Raw genomic sequence first — 5,791 nt, 5'->3', positions numbered from 1 at the left:
CATTTTTAATTAAATTTCTGAGCAACTTGGCAGAATGCAGGAAGAACCATTTGACTAGCCAGGCAATCTTCGTGAGAATGATATCCATAAGTTGTGCAGAGAAATTGTTTTCATTATTTCGTAATTATAGCTCATTCTCTCTCATATGCTTATCCACAGAGAACTTTCTGATCCATCCATGGAAGAATCCAGCTAGAGGGGGAGTATGGAGGCCCGGCGGCCAGAGGTAGATGGGTTAAGTCTGGGGACACTATTTAACTAGTCAGGTGTTAGAAACAGAGCGACTCTTGCACCACTGGGAATATAGACCTGTGTACAGCTGATCTGTGGGGATCTGGCAGGGGGTGGCAACGGACACAGCAGAGCCACCTCTAGACCAAGGGGGCGGATGCCGTGCAGCAGGAAGGACCCTCCTCATTCACGGTAGCTGGCAGCCACACTGATTCAGAGAAGCTAAAAGAGTCTAGATATATTCGGGCTGAAGGGTATAGTGTAGAAACAATAATTTAAAATGTAAAGTAAAGCACAGAGGTACACAGTAATGAGAACTCAAGTCCCAGTAAAAAAAATTGAGAAGGTTTCACATGTTCTGAAATGCTTTCCCGAAGGACCCGAAAATCTCATCAAGTAAGGCTCCGAGTAATGCATTGAAACAGTTCTCTGATGTACAAATACTTATAATCAATCTCTGTTTTTATTTTTCTATAAACAAAACTACTCCTGGATATTACTTTCTAGCATCCCTTTCTCTCTATATATCTATAGCTATCAATTTTGTTCCAGAAGCAGAGGATTTAAAAAATTTTCTTATCTCGGATCCTTATCGTCTAGGCTAGGCAGCCCTGAAATAATTTTTTAACTATTCATGTTGCTGGTCTTTAAGAACCAGTAAGTGCTCCGCATGTCACCATGGAAACCAGCGCTGTAAGGTTTTATCAACCTTCTCTATCTAAAACCTTCCTGCTGATTTGTCTGTTAAAGATGGGAGACCCAGACGGTGGCCCTGATGGACTACAAATATAACCCAATGACCCCAAGAGTCCAGAAATGTCACACTGGAAGGCAACACAACCAGCTGACAATCTATCCTTCAGGGACGCCTGTACACATTGGACAAGGGAGCCACCATGGATCCCTTAAACAGCCTGTTCCTCCTTCGTTGGCAGGGTGAGAAATAACTTACCCTGTCCACACCTAGCCTTCCTAATCTACCTTTTCAGTATAGATATGAGATATTCATTATGTAACCTCCGAGGCTCCGTCTTTGGAGAGATGCTTTTTACCTCATACTGTATACAGGGAGTCGGCCCAGTGCCTTGGACCAAAAGCCTGGCAAGATCACAGTGGGGTGTGGGTGTGTGCTTTTTAAGACATTCACTGACTTGATTTTTATAGGAAACACACTGCTTATCCAAGCTGGATTTTAAAAAAATATAGTGCAAAATATTAGGTAAATTTTTATGTTAAAATTATCCCACGTGCAACTACTAGTCTAATACACCATCATCCTTAAGACGATCCTTCCCTTTGTACAATGGCCCTTCAGCCCCTTCACCACTTCAGACATTCTACTAGATGGCATGTTCTGCGGGGAGGAACGATGTCAGCCTTGCTCACGCTTATCACCCATGGCCCAGTACGGGGCCTAGACTACGGAGGGACTCACCAGGTAACAGTGGAATGAATGAGCGAATGACGTTAGCTGACTATATCTCTTTCAAATGGGCTGTCGATGCAGCGGTTCTCAGACTTCTGGATTTCTTAGACCAGGAACGTTACGAAAAAATATACATAATGATGCTAACTTGGAGTTTGTCAACTGAGAACTAACAACGGAACGAAATAACACATAAACATCTCTATGATGATAACTTCATAAAAGAAGCCTTTTCTTTCTTTTTTTTTTAACTTTAGAAAGACCTTTTATTATAAAAAACCAGGAAAGATCTTATCTGAGAATAAAAGTAAATTCTTTAAATTCATCCTGTTTAGCTTTTGAAAGACTTTATACAATGTCCTTAATTTCCCCTTTCCATTGCAGACCCGCGGGAACGTTGTCATGGAACAAGACTGGTTCCTTGACCAGTGTTTGGAAAACAGAATGGTTTGCCTAAAATATTTTCTGGGGTAAATCATTTTCTACTTTTTTATTCCCTGCCTAGTGTCTTGTGCTGTATTAGTTGGTTTCTAGTTTGCAGCATTTAAAAAAGTCTCCAGCCCTTTTAAATACAATAGATGAGCTCTGCATTCTCTCAACCCCCGTAGTTTAACTGTTTGCTTAAAATGCTTTCAGTTGTAATTATTTCTTTCTTTTTTCTTCTCCGCCTTTTCCTATCTGATTTTTGCTATTTTACGAGAGTGGCTTTAAGAGGTAAGCTCTCCTGCTTACCTTTGTCGTCTTTGAAACTTATTGCTAGCATCTGGCATCCTCATAATTCCTTTTATTCAAGGAGCTTAACGTGCTTTGCATAGTATCACCTAATCCTCTAATCTAGTGTTTTCTGCTTGGTGGGGGAGGGGGGGAGGCGAGCATTTGTACTAAGGCCCAGCTGTGGCGATTTAGGAGTTTAATGTTTTCTATCAACTTCTCCCAAGTTGCAAGCTTCGCCTTGGAAGACTGTGAAGTTGAATGTCGGGTCAAGGTTGCTTTGGGGACACTTAAATACAGAAGTTGTGGCTTCAGGATCCAGAGGCTTTAGCTACCTTTACCAAGCAGCTTGGCTAAAAGAGCCTGGGAACGTTTGTCCCTCTAGTGGTTCCATCTCATTTTTGCAAGGAAGATGAGACTATCTACAAAAAAATATTTACTGTTAACAAAAGATACATTTATTGTTCATTGCAGAGAAAGGATACCATAAAAGGTATTATTTCTTCCTGTAAAATTAATTTCATGATAGATGTAGTCAGCGTTTTGCTCTGTTTTCCCTGGAAAGGAGTGAACCTTTACTGTTTCCGAGATGTCAAAGATAGCAAACTGTGCTAAGAACGCCACCTAGCGTTGAACTTGGAAGTGACAGCTATACTAAACAAGACCAGCAATTTTAAGCTTTCTTCATCTGCTAATATGAGAGTATATTTTGAGTATGGTTTTCTGTGTTGATTGCTGATTTTTTTCTCAATAATTCCCTTATTTTTATTTTAAATTACTCACTTGTCAACAACTATGGAAGTGGTAAGAAACAACTTGCAGGTGTACTTTAAAATACTGAATTGACAGCTAAATTGAATGGAATGCATCTTAGGATAGTTCTTATTTTGTCATTCACTCCGATTACATTCAAGATCCTTATATATCACCTCTTTCTGAGCAGTGGCAGCTCTAACTGGGGCAGCCAAAGGTATGAAAACCAGCTAATCTCCACTTCTACTTTTCTGCAAGCTTGGGCCTGGCAAAATGAGCCTCACAATATAGAAAGTAGAAGGCTCAACGGAGTTGACTCAACATAAAGTGCCCCCAAAAGGGATGGATGGAACAAACATTTCAGGTGAGAAAATACTCCTAAGGACCTGTTTCTGATCAGAATTGGCAACTGTGAAAAATGGACTGGCCAGACATACTGACCTGCAAGTCAGGGGACTGGGTTCTGGGCCCACCTTCCCAAATAACCAGAATCATTACTGAAAAGCAACCACGGAATGCCAGCTTGTGGGGAAAGAAATGCGGTAGATGCCAAAATAACAATTAAGTACATGTATATATGCATACTAAAGTTGTACAGAAATAAAATCAAAATACTTTAGAATCAGAAGAAATCAGAGATCTTCTAATTAGTCTAACTGTGCCGGTATACAAATAAGAAAACTTTGGAATAATTATTGTCAGTGAGCATTAGCATGAAAGGAATTAATTTTAACTCTTATATAAGACAATGATTTTTTTTAACATTTTCAATTTTATGTCCAATTAGATAGTGATTACATATATCACAAAATTAATAAATCACGCAGATTTTTCTACTTTGTAATCCATTGTCAAATTTAATAGTCTCTTCACTGATTCGTCGTACTGAGAAAGGGTATTTTCATTTTCCCCCTTGTTCTTAAGAGTAACGACACACTTTTTGTAATCTTCAACTTCATTAGTACCAAGGAGCTCTTCTTTATTTACTTCCATATTTTTCTCAGCTGCTTTAATCTGAAGAAGTGTTTTCCAGGATAATTTTTTCTGAGGAGCTATTTTTCCATATATACTCTTCCATGTCTGCGTCAGTCTTATTTTTTTCCCATTCTTCGGTTTTCCAAGAGTCGTGGTATAAAACTGTTAGTAGATACATTGCATAATCATAATTCTGTCTCTTTAAAGGGCACCTGTCTGTTTTGATGGTAAGCACATCTGTGGTCTTGCGGTATGGCTCTCCTGCAAGTTTTATAAGTTTCTTCTTTGCATGGTCATCTAGAGTCAAACTGGAAAGGTTAACCCTTGAGGTTACTACCCGTGCTTCGGGGTTTTGAATAGACCGTCCTGATGAAACACAGTGAGCAGCGTCAATTCCAGTAGGAAAATGCTTTGCCCATTTCTCATCACTCAGTGCAGTTGGCCACTCAGTGCAAACATCTTAAGGGCTTCATGGTGGCTTTTCATTGCTACAGGAGTCAAATGCAAAAAATTGGGGATCTTTCAAATTTCCAGATTTCCCTCCTTTGCCACGGGCACGCCCTTTTTTCCTGGCTGATCCGTTCTAACAGGAAGAGGGACCGCAGAGGGTTTAAATGACCCTGCAGCAGGGTAGGCTCTAGGCCAGTCCTGGTCAGCAGCCGTTTTCTCTGTCCCAGGAGGTGGTGCCTTTCTTTTCGGCAGACTCAGTTTTGGATGTTCCTTGCGTGCTGGGAGTGGACGAGGACACGGCACTGGGGAGGGCGTGCAGGCTGCCGGCCGGCTGCAAGGCCAGCCCCGCCACGGCAAGCCGCAGGGGACAGGCGGGTTCGGCGTCCCGGGGGCCAGATTGCTCATTCTGATTTTGCTTTACAATTGAGTTTACCTGTGATCTGGGCTTTATATTACTAATATTTTGTGTGCTTTTCTTTTCCAGGTGCGTGCATGAGCACACAATGTAATTTTATTGGTTTTAAGTGAGGGTTGACTTCAGTGTGGGTTCTACGCTCCTGAAAGTTGATCATTCATTCAGGTCTCAGATGTCATCACTTCCAGGAAGCCTTCCATGATCTTTCCTCCAATCTCATGTTCTGCCGTGTGGCGGTGGCCCCATCTTTACACTTTTTAAGATTATGTATATATATTATTATTCCTGCCACTCTGAACTGTGATTGGCTACTCACTTGTTTCTCATCGGACAGGCAGCACGTTCTCTGAGGGTGTGTGTAAGGTCTCAGGGTTTGTATAACACCTTCAACATCGATATGGTTGAATGGAACGAATGAATGAATAAACCAATGAATGCATTAAAATGGTTTTCTAGGTAAGATACAAGGGCAAGGCTAAATTTTTCTTTGTAACTCCCAGCTTTCTCCTGTGCTCAGTAAAGTATTAAACCTGAAGTGTCTGAATTTAATGAAACTAACAAGTCTATGTAAGATCTTAGCAGGATAATCAAAATCATGGTTTGAGGGCAAAACCTTGAATTCAAAGGTGATGGAGCTTTGATGATGGTTGGGATACATCTGCCTTTAAAAATTGAATGCCCTGCCCTGTTTGGTAGCTTTACAAGACAGAACATAACTGTCTTTTCTTATGCCAAGGTTCGAATACACCCTGACCTGTGAAGAACGTGCACTTGCTCATGTGCAGCAGGGAGCATAGCACAGAACTACTAGAGCGATAGAAATGAGAGAG

General features: G+C 41.0%; 1 pseudogene; it reads right to left on the bottom strand.

Annotated features, from left to right (window-relative positions):
• Positions 1 to 3,940: 3,940 nt before the first annotated feature.
• LOC123624796 lies at positions 3,941 to 4,951 on the bottom strand (annotated as a pseudogene).
• Positions 4,952 to 5,791: the final 840 nt, after the last annotated feature.

The sequence above is a fragment of the Lemur catta genome, chromosome 19, assembly GCF_020740605.2.
Source record: "Lemur catta isolate mLemCat1 chromosome 19, mLemCat1.pri, whole genome shotgun sequence".
Lineage (NCBI taxonomy): Eukaryota > Metazoa > Chordata > Mammalia > Primates > Lemuridae > Lemur > Lemur catta.
The sequence above is the reverse complement of the archived record's forward strand: the minus strand, read 5'-3'. Positions and strand labels throughout refer to the sequence as shown.